Genomic DNA, 17396 nt, shown 5'->3' with positions numbered 1-17396 from the left:
ATTTATAGCACTGAACACCTATATGAAACAATTAGAGAGATCCCAAATAAGTAAGCTTGTGCTCTGCCTCTAGACCTTAGTAAAAGAATGAATTAACCCCCAAACCAGTAGAAGAGAAGCAATGGTTAATATCATAGCCACAATCAAGTAAATTGATAATAAGAAAATAATACACAAAATAAATATACAAAGATGAATATTTATCTTTGAAAAGATAAATAAAATTTACAAACACTTAGCAAAACTAACCAAAAGAAAGAGTGAAAAGAAGCAAATCAACAGGATCAGAGATGAAAAAGGAAATATCAAAAGAGACCCTTCTGAAATCCAGAGGATTATCAGAATCTATTTGGAAAATTTATACTCCAATTATCTGGAAAAGCTGGCATACATTGACAAATTTTTAGACACATTTTAGACAAATCTGAACAGATTAATATCAGGTTATGAAGTTAAAACAGTAATTAAAAGCCTTTCAGTAAAGAAAAGCCCAAGACCTGATGGACTCTGAGTTCTATTAGACCTTTACAGAGGAACTAACACCAGACTTTCTCAAATTATTCCATGAAATTGAAAGAGAGGGAACACTCCCAAGCACTTTTTAGGAAGCTAGTATATAATCCCAATAACAAAACCAGAAAAGATTAATGAAGGAAAGAAAACTATAGACCAATATCCCTGGTGAACATAGATGCAAAAATCCTTAATAAAACATTAGCAAAGTGCATTCAAAAACACATCAAAAAGATAATACACTATGAAGAAGTGGGTTTCATTCTAGTCATGCAATGATGATTCGAGATACACAAATCAATAGCTATAATTCATCACTTAAACAGAATTAAGGACAAAAATCACATGAACATCTTAATAGATGCAGAAAAGGCATTTGATAAAATCCAGTGCCCATTCATGTTAAAAACACTGAAGAACATTATGTACAACCGTAAGAATGGAATCTTAACCCTATACTCCCAGGTATATATGTCAAAATACACTCTACTGTTATGCATATTTAAAAGGAACAAATTAAAAAAGAGACACTATTGTATATGTCTTTAAATCTATAAAAGGTAAAATAAAATAAAATTCAAAATAAAACAAAACACTGGAGAAACTAGGGATCAGAAAGGAAATCAACGAGATCAGAGATGAAAAACATTATTAAACTTCAACATCATAAAGGTCACTTATGACAAACTCAAAGCTAGCATCATATTAAATGGAGAAAAAGTAAAAGCATTTTATCTAAATTTAGGAACAAGTTGAGGCTATCCATTCTTACTCCTATTCAATATAGTCCTTGAAAGATTAGTCAGAGAGATCAGGCAAGAAATGGAAATCAAAGGCGTACAGATAGGAAAAGAAGAAGTCGAACTATTTCTGCTCACCAACAATATGATCTTATATCTGCAAGACCCAAAACACTCCACCAAAGACTTTTAGTGCTTATAAATTTAGCAATGTAGCAGGATACAAGATCAAACACCCCTAAATTAATAGCTTTCCTACACTGCAACAGTGGTTCAGCTGAGGCAGAAATAAGGAAAACCATCCCATTTACATTAACCTCAATAAATTAAATACTTGGGCATTAATCTAACCAAGGAGGTAGTAGAACTCTACAATGAAAATGATAGAACACTGAGTAAAGAAATTAAAGACGACCTTAGAAGATGGAAAGGCATTGCGTGTTCTTGGATAGCAGAATTAATATTACCAAAATGGCCACACTTCCAAAAGCACCAGGCAGATTCAATGCAATCCCCATCAAAATACCAATGACATTATTCACAGAACTAGAAAAAACAATTTTTAAATTCATTTGGAAGAATAAGAGGCCCAGAATATCCAAAGCAACACTAAACAAGAAAAGCAAAGCAGAAGGCATCACAGTACCCAATCTGAATTTATACTACAAAGCTGTGGTAAGTAGCAAGACCACATGATATTGGCATAAAATATGGACATGAAATAGAATAGAAGACAGAGAGACCAATCCACATACCTGACATTTGACAAAGACACCAAAAATATATCTTGGAGAAAAGACCACCTTTAAAACTGGATAGCAGTATGTAGAAAAATGAAATTAGACCTCTATCTCTCACCCTCCACAAAACTCAAATTGAAATGGATCAAAGACTTCAGAATTAAACCACAACTTTACAACTTCCAGAAGAAGACATAGGATCCACACTTCATCATGTGAGGGCTGGCACTGACTTTCTTAACAAGACCCCTAAAATGCAAGGAATAAAACCAAAATCAATAATGGGATGCGATTAAACCACAAAGCTTTTGCACAGCAAAGGAAACAATTCATAGTGAAGAGAGAGCTTCCAGCTACTCCTCCAATAAAGAATTAAAGATCCAGAATATATAAAGAACTCAAAATAAACTTAACACTAAAACAACAACTACAAATAACACAATCAGTAAATGGACAAAATAACTAAACAGAGACTTTTCAAAAGAAGAAACACAAATGGCCAATAAATATATGAAAAATGTTCAATATCTCTAGCAATCAGCGAAATGCAAATCAAAACTGCACTAAGATTTTATGTCACTCTATTCAGAATGGCAATGATCAAGAATATGGACAAGAGTCTGGTGTGGTGGCGCAAGCCTGTAATCCTAGTGACTAGGGAGGCTGAGGAAGGAGGACTGAGATTTCAAAGCCATCCTCAGCAACTTAGGGAGGCCCTAAGCAACTTATCAAGACACTCTCTAGATAAAATATTAAAAAGGCTGGGGATATGGCTCAGTGGTTAAGCACCCCTGGGTTCAATCCCTGGTACAAAAGAGAAAGACAGAGAGAGAGAGAGAGAGAGAGAGAGAGAGAGAGAGAGAGAGAGAGAGAGAGAGAATATGAACAAAAATAAATGCTGGTGAGGTTGTGGGGAAAAAAAGATACACTTGTACATTGTTGGTGGGACTGCAGACTAGTACAACTGCTCTGGAAATCAGTGAGGAGATTTCTCAGAAAGCTAGCCATGAAACCACAGTATGATCCACCTATCCCACTCCTTGGTATTTTCCCCAAAGATCTAAAATTAGTATACTATATAGTGTTATGGCCACCTCAATGTTTATAGCAGCACAATTCATAATAGCTAAATTATGGAATCAACACAGATGCCTACCTATCAATAGAGTAATGGATTGAAATTGTGATATATATAAATATATATATATATATATATATATATCCATTATCTATCTATCTATCTATCTATCTATCTATCTATCTATATCTCCATTCATGTATATGTGTGTATACACACACACACACACACAGATATATATGTTCTACTCAGCCATGAAGAACAAAATTATGGCATTTACCAGTAAATGGATGGAATTGGAGAATATCATGGTAAGTGAAATTAGCCAGACTCAGAAACTCAAAGGTTGAATATGCGCATACCTGTAATCCTAGTGGCTCTGGAGGCTGAGGCAGGAGAATTATGATTTCAAGGCCAGCCTCAGCAAAACTGAGGTGCTAAGCAACTCAGTGAGACCCTATATCTAAATAAAATACAAAATAGGGCTGGGGATGTGGCTCAGTGGTTAAGTGCCCCTGAGTTCAATCCCTGGCATATCCCCCCTCAAAAAAAAAAAAAAGATTGAATATTTTCTCTCATATGCAGTGTTGGGAAAAGTATAAACGGCAGCCATACCCCAGAGAAAAAACCCCAACATGGCGCCTAAGGACCTCTTCTTCCTACCTTCTTCTTTTCTGCAGTGGCGCGAAAAGTTCCCGCCTGTGTGAACTCTCCCGCCAGCGCCAATTTCAAATCTCGCTGGCGGGGAACCTTAGCCCCAATGAGAACTAATTCCTGGGCTCCAGAGCTGATATCTGGAAGAACTTGCCAATAAACGGGTTGCCTGCCATTTATCTAAGCCCTACCATCTCCCCCTTAGTTCTATATAATCACACTGCTTTTTGCAATAAAATTGGAATTCTCCCGGCAAAGTGTCTTTGCGTGGGGAATTCTTTCATTTTGGTGCCCCGTGTGAGGATACAGGTGAGCTCTTTCCAACAAGAGCCCCGTCCCCAGCTCTGCCGAGACACTCCGCCCCGGTCCGCTCTTTTCAGACTCTGGCTTCCTGCACTCACCACTGATCTGACCTAGGTAAGCGTCCCCTGACCCCCGCTCGCCAACTCCCTTCGGGCTAACGCTGGTTTTGTGACTGTGATCGTCCGGCACACTCCTGACGCCCGGTAGGGGGGAGGGAATCCCCCCCACTAAGACCTTTACTGGCCGCAGTGGACCCTCTGGTGATCTGTTTCCCTGTGGGGCATGAGGCTTCTGAGTTTACACTAGAGGCTCTGTGGTTTTTCCTCCTCCGCTGCCACTGCTGCTGCCGGCTAGAGTTGCTGTTTCCTGCGGGGCTGCTGTGTCTGGCTGAAGCTGCCTTTCTGCTCGGGGAAAACTGAACTCCCGGCCTGGAACTGCGTTCTGCCGGAGCTGGAGTTCTGTTTTCATTACTGACTTCTTCCGCTGCAGTCGAAAACTTTCCTGACGTCAGGTTGCCTGTGGCTCCGACCCCATTGGGTCTCACAGATTGCACCTCACTGGTGACCACTGGGTAGTGCCCTCTGTATTTCCTCGCGATGGCTGGTCATTTTGGGGATGCCCACCTGACCCCCGTTTGCCCTGGGCTTCCTGGAAGCCGGTCCAGCCCGGGTTTTCTCTTTGTCTCTCTCCCTTATTCTTATTCTCTCTCTCTCTCTCTCTCTCTCTCTCTCTCTCTCTCTCTCTCTCTCTTCCATCTCTCCCTGTGACTATGGGCACCTCTTCATCTGTACCTGAAGCCTCACCTCTCAAATGTTTAATAAAAAATCTGGCCACACTCTCCCTCACACCAGACATCAAGCCCAAACTTCTAATCAAATTCTGTACCCAAGATTGGCCTACATATCCACTGGATAATGGCAATCATTGGCCTCCAGAAGGCTCCTTAGATCCAAACCTCCTCTGGGACATTTTTAACTATTGCCAGCATCTGAAAAAGTGGAGGGAAATTCCCTGTGTTGAAGGTTCTAGCCTTCTCGCACAGCACCCTGCTCTCTGCTCCTCCTGCCCTCCCTCTCAGGTCCTCCTTGCTTGCAAACCCCTCTCTTCCCCTACTTCTACTCCTGACTTCGCAGATTCTTCCTCATTCGACCCAGCAGATGAACCCTCACCTTATCCCCCAGCCCCATCTGCCCCTTCTCTCCTGCTATACCCTCCTCTTCCTCTGCCTGATTCCACAGATCCTCAGCCTTCCGTTTCATCCCCCTTCCCTCCGCCCTCTTCTGCCTGCTCCACCTCCTCCTCCTCCACAGAGACACTCCCTTCCCCTCCCTCTCCTTCCTGTCCGCCGCCTGCCTCTTTCAGTCCTCCTGTTACCAGGTCTAAGGGACTCCTTCCCACCCCCAAGACAATCACACCCCTTCGTGAGGTAGCTGGTCCCGAGGGTGTCATCAGAGTCCACGTGCCCTTCTCCATGTCGGACATTACTCAGCTAGAGAGGAAGTTAGGCTCATTCACCACTGACCCCACCACTTACATTTGGGAGTTTCAATGGGTCCTGCAAGCATATAGCCTCACTCATCATGACATCTACATGCTCTTGGCCAATACACTTCTCCCCAAGGAAAGGCGACAGGTCTGGGAGCTAGCCCAAGCCCATGCTGATGAAAATCATAGGACCAATCCCAACCACCCCACGGGCCCTCATGCTGTCCCAGAGCAGGATCCCCTATGGGATTACAACACCCCTGAAGGCTTACAGTCTCGTGACCTTTTTGCATCCTGCCTCTTGGCGGGCCTGAAAAAGGCCACCCACAAGGCTGTTAACTTTCAAAAGGTGCAGGAGGTCATTCAAAGGAAGGAGGAAACACCTTCAGAATTCCTGGATAGACTAACCAAGGCCCTTCAACAGTACACAAACCTCGACCCAGAAACCCCTGATGGCCGTCATGTCTTAATGACATATTTTCTGGCCCAAAGCTACCCTGACATTAAAGCCAAGCTTAAAAAGCTTGAACAGGGCCCTGCTACTCCTCAGACTGAAATACTCGCTGTTGCTTTCAAGGTTTTTCATGGTAGAGAGGATGAAAGCGAATGCCGTAGGCAGAGGGCTGAAAATGCCAAATTCCAAATGTTGGCCCAGGTCATTCAGAGAAGGCCATCACCACACCATCCCAATAAGACACCCCCTGGAGCTTGCTTCAAATGTGGTAAGGAGGGACATTGGGCCAGGGATTGTCCTTCGCCGAGGACACCCTCCACCCCCTGCCCAAAATGCCATCAAAGGGGACACTGGGGGGCAGACTGCCCAACAACCCGGAAGGGAGGTTGGTCAGCCGCCCGGCAACCCCAGCCTCTCCTGGGCTTGGCAGAGGAGGATTGACGAAGCCCTGGGCCTTCCCTTCCGACTATTACCATCAAGAAGCAAGAGCCTAGGGTCACCTTCCTGGTGGATGGACGCTTCATTACCTTCCTCTTAGATACTGGTGCTGCTTTTTCGGTCTTGAGGGAGTATTGGGGTCCTACCACACCCTCAAAAACTCCTATTGTTGGGGTAGGAGGTAAACAGATTTTCCCTCGAAACCCCCCCCCCCCTTATCATGTTATATGCAGGGATCCCTTTTGTCCTTCACACACTCCTTTCTCGTTATGAGCCATTGCCCCATTCCCCTTCTGGGAAGGGACATACTCTCACTATTGAAAGTCACCATTCACATATCACCCCACACCTCTCCTACCTCTCATTTCTTCATGATGTTCCTAGGGGCAGATACACCTCCTTCACGCACTCTTCCACAACTATCTAAACCAGTTAACCCTGAGGTTTGGGACACAACTACACACTCTATGGCTAAATGCAGTCCTATTCATATTGTCTTACGGGACCCTTCAAGATATATTAGTCAACCACAATATCCACTCACAACCACAGCCCTCCTCGGATTAGAACCCATCATCCAGGATTTATTACGAAAGGGGTATCTTAGGCCTACACACTCTCCTTTCAACACCCCCATTCTGGCAGTTAAGAAACCTAACGGGTCCTACAGGCTGGTTCAAGACCTTCGCCTTGTCAACTCCTCTGTGGTCCCCATCCACCCGCTAGTGCCCAACCCTTATACCTTCCTCTCTCAGATCGCTGCCACTACTACCCTCTTCTCGGTCCTAGATTTGAAAGATGCATTCTTTTCTATTCCCTTGTCCTCAGAATCTCAGGATATCTTTGCTTTTACATGGTCTGACCCTCACACCCGCCATTCTCGTCAGCTTACCTGGACTGTCCTCCCACAGGGATTCAGGGATAGCCCCCATCTCTTTGACCAAGTTCTTGCCCAGGACCTCACATCCTTTCACCCCACCTGTCCTGACTCTACTCTCCTTCAGTATGTCGATGACCTTCTTCTATGTAGTCCCTCTTGGGAACACTCTCAATCCCACACCACCCAGCTTCTTAATTTCCTAGCAGACAAGGGATATAGGGTGTCTCCCCACAAGGCCCAGGTTTCCCAGTCTTCTGTCACCTATCTTGGTTTTCCCCTTACACCCGGGAAAAAGGAAATAACACTGGATAGGAGGCAACTCCTCTTTGATCTTCCAGTGCCCCATACGAAAGCCGAAATACTATCATTCCTAGGACTAGCAGGTTATTTTAGGGCCTGGATCCCAAATTATTCTCTTCTAGCCAAACCCCTGTATGACCTAGCAAAGGGACCCCCTAGTGAATCTCTTGCCTCCTCCCCCAACTACCACTTCCGCAGGCTTCAGCAACTCCTCTTAAAGGCACCTGCCCTTCACCTTCCTGATCTTTCAAGACCATTTCATCTATATGTCCATGAAAAAGGGGGGCAAGCACTTGGGGTCTTAGGTCAAAACTATGGGCCTACATTTGCACCTGTGGCATATTTGTCCAAGCAACTAGACCCTACCATCCGTGGGTGGGCCCCTTGCTTAAGAGCTCTGGCTGCTGGACAAATTTTACACAAAGAAGCCTCTAAGCTGACTTTTGGGGCCCCTTTAACTATCCACTCCCCACATCATTTAAAGGATCTTTTAGCTTATAAGGGCCTTCAAACCCTTCCTCCATCCAGAGTTCTGTCGCTCCTCACTTCCTTTCTGGAAAACCCTAATATTACTTTCCTCCCCTGCTCTGCACTGAACCCTGCCTGGCTGCTCCCAACGACTCCCACGTCTGACACACCAACTCATAATTGTTTGGAAATCTTAGATGATTTCCTCCCCTGTCATTCTTCCATTTCTGAGGGACCACTCACCAAGCCTGACCTTATCTGGTTCACTGATGGCAGTTCCTTTAGGCAGAACGGCACTCATTACTCTGGATACGCTGTAGTTTCAGCCACTGGGATTATAGAGGCCAAAGCTCTGCCTTCAGGAACTACCAACCAGCAGGCTGAACTTATAGCAGCCACTCGTGCCTGCCTTCTAGCACAAGGCAAATCCCTCACCCTTTATACTGACTCAAAATATATCTTCCATATTTTATTATCCCATGCTGCAATATGGAAGGAGCGAGGCCTACTTACCACCAAAGGTAATGCGATCACTAATTCAGCTCTTATAACCAATCTGATAGAGGCCTCCCACTTACCCACCCAGTTGGGAGTTGTCCATTGTAGGTCCCATCAGAAGGACGGCTCTCTTATCACTGAGGGCAATGCCAAAGCTGACCAGGCAGCACGAATGGCTGCTACCACTTCCAATTATGGCCCCCCTGGGGGACATATAATGGCACTTTAGACAGCTCATCTGAAGCCCCTACTTCTTCCAGTAAGAACAAGGATCTTTTCAAGTTCCTTCATACTCTATTCCATTCCAATTCTCAGTCTTTGACCCTCTTTTTATAGAGCTTCTTCTCCCTCACCCCCTCTGACAAGGCCATGCTACAAAATATAGCCTGTAATTGTCAGATCTGTCAGCTGACCAACCCTCATACTCCTTTAAGGCCCAAACCTTTCCCTTCCCACCAAGCCCGGGGACACATTCCTGCTGCTGACTGGCAGGTAGACTTCACCAACATGCCCACAGTACGGAGCACTAAATACCTCCTTGTCTTTGTGGACACTTTCTCTGGTTGGGTTGAGGCATTTCCCACTTCCAATAAAAAGGCTTCCACTGTAGCTTCAATCTTACTGACAGACATCATCCCCAGGTTTGGTATGCCCACTTCCTTACAATCTGACAACGGCCCTGAGTTTATTTCTAGGATCACACAAAAGGTCTCTCAAGCCCTCTCCTTCAAGTGGCATTTCCACTGTCCATATCGCCCCCAGGCTTCAGGGAAAGTGGAAAGGGTAAATCGTACTCTAAAGGAAGTCCTTACCAAATTGACAATGGAATTAAACTTAGACTGGGTCAAACTCCTTCCCTTGGCTTTGCTTCGAATCAGAGCTCTCCCTAAGAAACCATCTTTACTGTCTCCCTTTGAGATAATGTATGGAAGACCTCTTATACCCCCTGGGTTGGTCGTTTCACAAGGACCTCTCACCTGAGATTTGTCTTTGCCTCTCTTGTTTCATCTCCGCTCGGAACTCTGGAAATATCAGGACTGGCTTCTTCCGGACCCAGTCTCCTCTCCAAACACTCCTCCCTTAACACCTGGGAGTCTAGTCTATTTTAATACCCTAGAGGAGAAAGGGCCTCTTGCCCCAAAATGGGAAGGCCCCTATCCTGTCATTCTCTGTACCCCCACCGCCGCCAAACTCTCCTTACCAGACAACCGTCTCACTCCCTGGATTCACATTTCTAGGTTGAAGCCATATCACCAGGAGGCCCCACCTGCTGATGACAGGACCACCCCAGAGGAACTCCAAGAATCACCTCCTGAACCTCCCCTTTACTCCTGCTCTCCACACCCATCTCACCCCTTTAAGTTGCGGCTCACACGGTGTTCTCCTCAGCCCAATTCCTCTTAAAGAAGGCACAATGAGCTCTCCCAACACCCTAGTCTTCTCTCTCTGCTTGTTTTTTGTGCTCTGCTTATTTTCTGTGCTCTGTTGGGACTGGCCTTTACCCTCCTCTCCTACCATGTATTTATTCACTCTTCAGGAACGATACTCAGAACATGGCATGCAGAAGGTCCGCGCAGTGGATGCAACTACTTGCTTCATCCACAACTGCACCTCTATTTCCCTAAAATTGTCACCTTCCAGGACCTTCGTCCCTGGTAGCTGGAACTGGCCTTTCATTTGCTTCCTTTTTGATCAAACAAAAGACTATTGTCATTGGTGGCCTGAGATATATAATGGGTGCCCCTATTGGTCATGCAGGTTCCATGATGAACGTGGTAGCTATTCTTACCACTCACTTGGTTACCCTGAAGGGTGGACTTCTAGTTACCTAAAGTGGCATAAAGGCTCTTCATCCGATAACAATGGATGGTATACTTTAGATATACCTGACCCCAAGGCCAAACGTTGGGACTATGTTGAGTTTGCTATATATGCTCGGACAACCTCAGCCAGACCCACAGGGTGGATGACTGTTGGCCACACCCTGATTACGCCACCTAAGGCAACCATCCAGGTAGTCGAACACATCAAGGAGTCAGAATCAAAACTTCGAGATCTTATCCATAGCCCATCCAAAGAGGATTCAGAGCCTTCAACCCCCTCAGGTCCCCCTCCCACATGGCTCAATTTGCTACACCAAACTCTTCGATTATTAAACTCCACCCCTCTTTCTGTGCCTACTTCTCAGTGCTTTCTCTGTGCTTCACTTAGTCATCCACTTCTAGCAGCGGTGCCATTAGCGGCAGGAAATATTTCGGCAAAAACCTACAATTTCTCTAAGAAAGGACAACCCCTACATGTGACACGTATCCCACTATGGGAAAGTTATTCCACCAATACTTCATTTCCTTTCATCTGTTTCCACCTGCCAACAATGAATCCTTTACCCATTTGTTCCTTGAGCTATAGCACCCCATCGAGCCCTGCGTTTATGCAACCTGGACATTTCCTCTGGTGTAACGGGTCTTTAAGTACCTCAATGATCAATGTCTCTGGCACCTGTTTCTTGGTTACTGTAGTTCCTCAGCTGTCTTTGTATACTCCCACCGAATTCCAACAGTTGGCCCTACCTTCCCGCACCCATAGGGCAGTCTTTCTGCCGGTTCTGGTAGGCCTCACTTTAACAACCTCAGTGGCGAGTCTCAGACTCTCTGGTGGAGCTATAGGTCATGCTCTATGGGCATCCAATGACCTGCAACAAAAACTGCAGGAAGCACTCGATACCACTGCTGAGTCTCTGGGCTCCTTGTAGCGGCAGGTTACTTCATTGGCACAAGTGGCTTTACAAAACCGAAGGGCGATTGATCTTCTCACTGCAGAAAAAGGGGGTACATGCCTGTTCCTCAGAGAGGAATGTTGCTATTATGTTAATGAGTCTGGGCTAATAGAAAAAAATGTTGTTAAATTGCAGGAATTATCGTATCGACCCAATTGCTCAAACCCACCTCCTCCAATCCCATAACGGGGTTCTTCCAATCCTCTCTTGCCACGTACTTACTACCTATCTTGGGGCCCCTTATTGGGATGCTCCTTTTTTGTGCTCTCTTGCCCTGTATAATGAAGTTCCTTCAAACCCAACTGCAAAAAATTTCTAATCAAACTTTCAACCAGATTCTGCTTAGGCACTACCAGCCTCTGATGACCGATGAACCCCCAACATCTCCAAGAGAACAGTTCACTCAGTGCTGACGCTCACTACCAGGCACGATGGAATGCAACGGACATCAGACAGCAGGAGACAACGAGCTCGGAGAACCTCTTAATCTGCCATCCTGGATTCATGAGTCTTTATGTCCTTCTAAGCTTCCTCATGGCCCTTGGCCTCTTCTCTGTCAGTCCCCCAACATGGAACTTCTGCCAAAAATTGACCTTTGCTTTAATTTTTATCTTCATTCTGTTTTTATTCGCTCTGATCTTCTTCAGGTGCTGGTGACACCATGTCCAGGCAATGCTTCCAGTATTTCCTAGAGTCTCTGTTACAGGACCAATGGCTGATACCAACAATCTCCTCCATCCAGGACTGGTTCCATGCCATTGACAACTTGTGGCTTCAGGGAACTTTCATAGACTTCACCCCTACGGAAGTAGCTGTCTATAGCCACTGGGTTTTATTTCTGGCTGCCATGATATCCCCAGACCTGCCACCCGAGCATTCCTCCACTTCCCTTTCTAGGCCCCACAGCGCCCCCACACAGCAGGAAGCAGCCAGATCTGACCAAAGATGCCCCACTTCCTAAGAAAACAAAAAGGGAGGAATGTTGGGAAAAGTATAAACGGCAGCCATACCCCAGAGAAAAAACCCCAACATGGCGCCTAAGGACCTCTTCTTCCTACCTTCTTCTTTTCTGCAGTGGCGTGAAAAGTTCCCACCCGTGTGAACTCTCCCGCCGGCGCCAATTTCAAATCTCGCTGGCGGGGAACCTTAGCCCCAACGAGAACTAATTCCTGGGCTCTGGAGCTGATATCTGGAAGAACTTGCCAATAAACGGGTTGCCTGCCATTTATCTAAGCCCTACCATCTCCCCCTTAGTTCTGTATAAGCACACAGCTTTTTGCAATAAAATTGGAATTCTCCCGGCGAAGTGTATTTTGTGTGGGGAATTCTTTCATGCAGAAGCTTGAGCAAAATAAAGGAAAGGGGGATAGAAGGATAAGATAACAAAAAACAAATATAAATTACTAGGGGAGTGAAAGAAAGTCTAGTAGAGTAGAGTAAGGAGAATGAGAGGGGAGAGAGGTCAGGAGGAAGGTCAGGAGGAAGGTCAGGAGGGAAAAGCGGGGAAGGAAAAGGGGGAACCATGAACTGAAATTAATTTCCATGCATGTTTGAGTTTGTTGGGATGAACCCAAGTGCTACATATAACTATGAAGCTCTAATAATAATAAAAAGGACACATAATTTTTTATAGTAAATTTTATCAAATTTTTTCATCTTTGATGCAGAATTGAGTCATAATTAGAAAAATTTTAGCCAGTTCCAAATCATAAAAGAATTCATTCACATTTTCTTCTATGGATTTTATGATTTTGTTCTCAAATGTATATTTTTATCCTTTTAGTATTAAACCTAATAAATGATTTTAGGAGTCAGATTCTATTATCTCAATGCATTATTAAAATGTTCATTTGTCCTCACTGTTTGCCTTGATCATATACATATATGCCTTATCACATCCTACTTTTCCATATGCAATATCTGAATTTTCTTTTCTGTTCTGTTTGTCTGTTCATACATCATTACCATACTCTTATTTTGAAGAAATTGTAATATGTTCTATTTTTGGTGAATTTAGCTTTTTTTTTCTCTCTTTGCTCTTCCCTTTCAGAATCTTCCTGATCATTCTTGAATGTAAATGCTTCCAAAATCTGTATATTCAAATTGCTCAGTTCCACAGAGGAAAGAATCTTGATAGTTTTTGCTGGTATCATGTTAAGTTTATACATTAATGAAATAAAATGTGAAGTCTTTACAACAGTCAGTCTTTCTATTCAAGAATATGGTATGTCTTACTTTTAATGTCTATTCTTCTGTCTTGAAGGAAGTTTGTAGTTTTGTTAATAGAGTTTTTGGGTTAACGTTTTGTTCATGAATGATTTTTTGCTTTTATTTTATGTGCTGCTCAATGGAGTCTTCTCCTACATTCGTTTGTATATAGTAAGGATGTGTTTGGTTGTCTACTTTTAAAGCCATTTTGGAAAATGTGTTCAAAGCCTTCAACATAGCCACACTTCTGATGTAGTATTTTGAACTATTTTCCTGTTGAGGGCCACAGGGGATTCGGGATGAGGCATGGCATTTTGCCAGAAGGGAGTGGTTGAGAGGTGAAGCCAGAGAGCCATTGAGATGATGATGGTTATGTTAAGCTGTCTATTCAATTGTATATATAGACCTTTACTGTCTGGCAATAGGGCGGCTCTTGCTGCCTTGGGCGCCCTCCCAGAGTCCGGAGAGAGAGTTCCCAGGGAGTGTGCGTGGAGTGCTGGTGGAGTTTGGGCAATAAAGTTTCCTGTTTAAAGTGCTTTGTGGTGGCTCGGTGATTTGTGCCCAGCCAGACTGCGGCATTTTCCACTCTATTTTGAGCTTTCTATCATATGCAGTCCTGAAGCCAGTTCCTACTGATTGCTCCTCATTCTCCCTTAACGGTGCATTTCTGATGTCTCAGACTTCACTTACACACCATCTCTGGTCCTGCAGCAAAATTATTAGGTTCTATCTTCAGAATGTGTCTGGAGTCGAACATGCCTCAACTTCTCTGCTGTAACCCTGGTCTGAGCATAATCACCTCTTGCCTCCTAGTTTTTTGGCTTCTACTCTGGTACCACTCTTGTTTATACCCATCACAGCACCCAGAGGGATCCTGCTAAAACATAAGGCTTTCCCCTGCTCAGATCCCTTTCCTGGCCTTTCATCTCATGCAGATGGTAGGCTAAGTCTGACAAAGCCCTCATTAACTCTCCATTCTCATTTCCTCACACCTACTCTTTTATTCCAGATATAATAGTAATTTGCTGAGAGCCACGGCCGAGTCTGTATGGCCCCTGGCATTTTGCCAACAGTATTGATTGACAGGCGAGGCATTACTATCCGCCTCTGCCGCAACTTTTGAGTTCTCGCACTATTTTGGAGTTCTCATGGGGATTTCCGGGGATTCCCCGAGAGTTCCCATTGGTTGGGGAAGTGCAGGAGGAGGGATTTCCGGGAGAGATATTTCCGGCTGGGGGTTCCTGGACAAGCCTCCTGGCGCGTTCGGGAGGATTCCCCGGGAGCTGTGTGAAGTGTTTTCCTGCAGTTTAAAAATAAAGTTTGTTCCTGCTTCAGTGGCTCGTGATTTGTGCCCAGCCAGACTGCGGCATTTGGTGGCCCGTACGGGGAACGTCTGAAGCTTCGGGGTAAGTGAAATTGCTTGCCCCTAAGGGAAGGCGAGAGAATGGGCGACCATTTTAAAAAACAATGTGTTCTTGTTTTGATTTGTTTTGTGTTTGTTTCAAGCTGCCTATCCCTAGAATTTTCTCAGGCAGATTGGGAAAAATGGTTGGCTCAAGGTTTGAAGTTGTTCGCCCCTGAGGAAGAGATAGAAATAGACCACAAATGCACATGTCAAGAAAATAGGAAAATTGATACAACGATTTTTTGTTCCGTTTTTGTTTCATCCTGTTTCGGCTTTGTTTTGTGTTATCTTACTGGGTTGCGTTATCTTTATAACAGATTAGAAATTAGTAAAAAACAAACTGAAAGAGTGTTAAGTAAATTGTTAGAGGTTCAGACCATGGAGAAAGACATTTTAGATCAAGCAAAAGAGAAGGTCTCTCAAGCTAGTCAGACAGAGGAAGAAAATTTAAAGGAAGAAAGCTTAGAGGAGAAACAGCTATTAGGGAAAAAGCTACAACAGGAGGCTGCTACTAACACCGTTCTATCACCAGAGGGCGTAATTCAACCAACAGCTCCCCCTATGGAGATAGCTGAGTGGCCCTCAAACCCCGTAGTTGATAGATGGGATCCTGAGACAGGACCTCAAAGATTAGCATGCCCTGTACTTGAGCAGGCAGGAGGGCAGCGAATTCACCGTGCTTTAGATTTCAAAACAGTGAAGCAGTTAAAGGAGGCTGTAACAACCTATGGTCCTCAAGCACCGTTCACTGTAAGCATGGTCGAATCCATTACCAACTTGGACATGACGCCAGCAGATTGGGCTAGTATGTGTAAATCTGTGCTAAATGGAGGACAATATTTGTTATGGAAGGTTGCCAATGAGGAATTTTGCAGGGAGACAGCTAGACGAAATGCAGCAGCCGGTTACCCTCAAAGAAATCTAGATATGTTGTTAGGAAAAGGGCCTTATGAGGGTCAACGGCAACAAATTGAATATGATCCTGGCGTATACGCACAAATTGCTGTAGATGCGGTTAGGGCATGGAAAACTTTACAGGGGCATGGAGGTTTACAAGGTCAATTATCTAAGGTAATACAAGGAACTAATGAACCTTACGCTGAATTTGTAGATAGGCTTATTCAAGCAGCTTCCAGAATTTTTGGGGATACAGAACAGGCAATGCCATTTATAAAACAACTGGCTTATGACCAAGCAAATCGTTGTTGCAGAGAGGTCATTAGACCATGGAGACATGAAGATTTAAACACATATATTAAATTATGTAGAGACATTAATGAACAAGGGCAAGTCTTAGCAGCAGTACAACAGGCTTTAGATGCCAGGCCAAAAACATGCTATAATTGTGATCAAACAGGACATTTTAAAAGGAGTTGCCCCATAGGAGGAGGGTTTAACAAAGCTAGATATCAAACGAATAGAATACCGGGTATTTGCCCACGATGCCGTAGAGGGAAACATTGGGCTAATGAATGCCGTTCTCAAACCACCATAGAGGGTATTCCGTTATCAAAAAACAGACAAGGACCAAGAGTTTACCCACGATATCGTGGAGAACGGCATCGAGCTCCATTGCCAAAAAACGGACAGGGGGGCCCAATGCTCCGGGGCCCACGACCACAAATGTACGGGGCACTGGAGGAACCCAGAAACACCATGGAGGAACCCAGCAACACCATCAGGGTAGTGCCCAGGACACATTATCCATCAGATCTCTCATCAGACGAACCAGAGGAAGCGCAGGGTTGGACATCTGCGCCTCCGCCAGAGCAGTACTAACTCCAGAGATGGGAGTTCAAATCATTCCCACAGGAGTAAAAGGACCTCTTCCCCAAGGAACAGTAGGCTTATTGTTAGGACGCAGTTCTTCTACGCTAAAAGGACTTATGATAAGTCCCGGGGTAATTGATCCCGATTATGAAGGTGAAATAAAAATTATAGCTAGCTCTCCAAAGGGTATATCAGTAATTTCACCAGGAGATAGAATAGCACAGTTATTAATAATACCCAGCCTACATGATAAATTTTCCAGTAGTACTATAGAAAGAGGTTCCAGGGGATTAGGCTCCACAGGTGTAGATTGGGCTATGCTGTCTTTAAATTTAGATTCTCGTCCCATGCTAAAACTAAATATTCAAGGACATGAATTTAATGGACTACTGGATACAGGTGCAGACCTTAGCATCATATCTCGTCAAGAATGGCCAAAACATTGGCCGTTACAACAAGCCACTCAAACGCTTCGAGGCCTAGGAGTGGCGACTAATCCCCATAGAAGTGCAATGGTATTAGATTGGAAGGATCCTGAAGGATGTGAAGGAACTATACAGCCATATGTATTGGATCATCTTCCTATAAATTTATGGGGACGAGATGTCCTAGATCAATTAGGTTTGACATTAACAAATAACATCAATCCAAATGCGCCCACTATTAGGGCTAGACAAGGTTTCAGG

Source organism: Marmota monax, unplaced genomic scaffold (genome assembly GCF_021218885.2).
Source record: "Marmota monax isolate L192 unplaced genomic scaffold, Marmota_monax_Labrador192_F-V1.1 WCK01_AAM20220418_F8-fsc00103, whole genome shotgun sequence".
Lineage (NCBI taxonomy): Eukaryota > Metazoa > Chordata > Mammalia > Rodentia > Sciuridae > Marmota > Marmota monax.
This window is presented reverse-complemented; position numbering follows the sequence as displayed.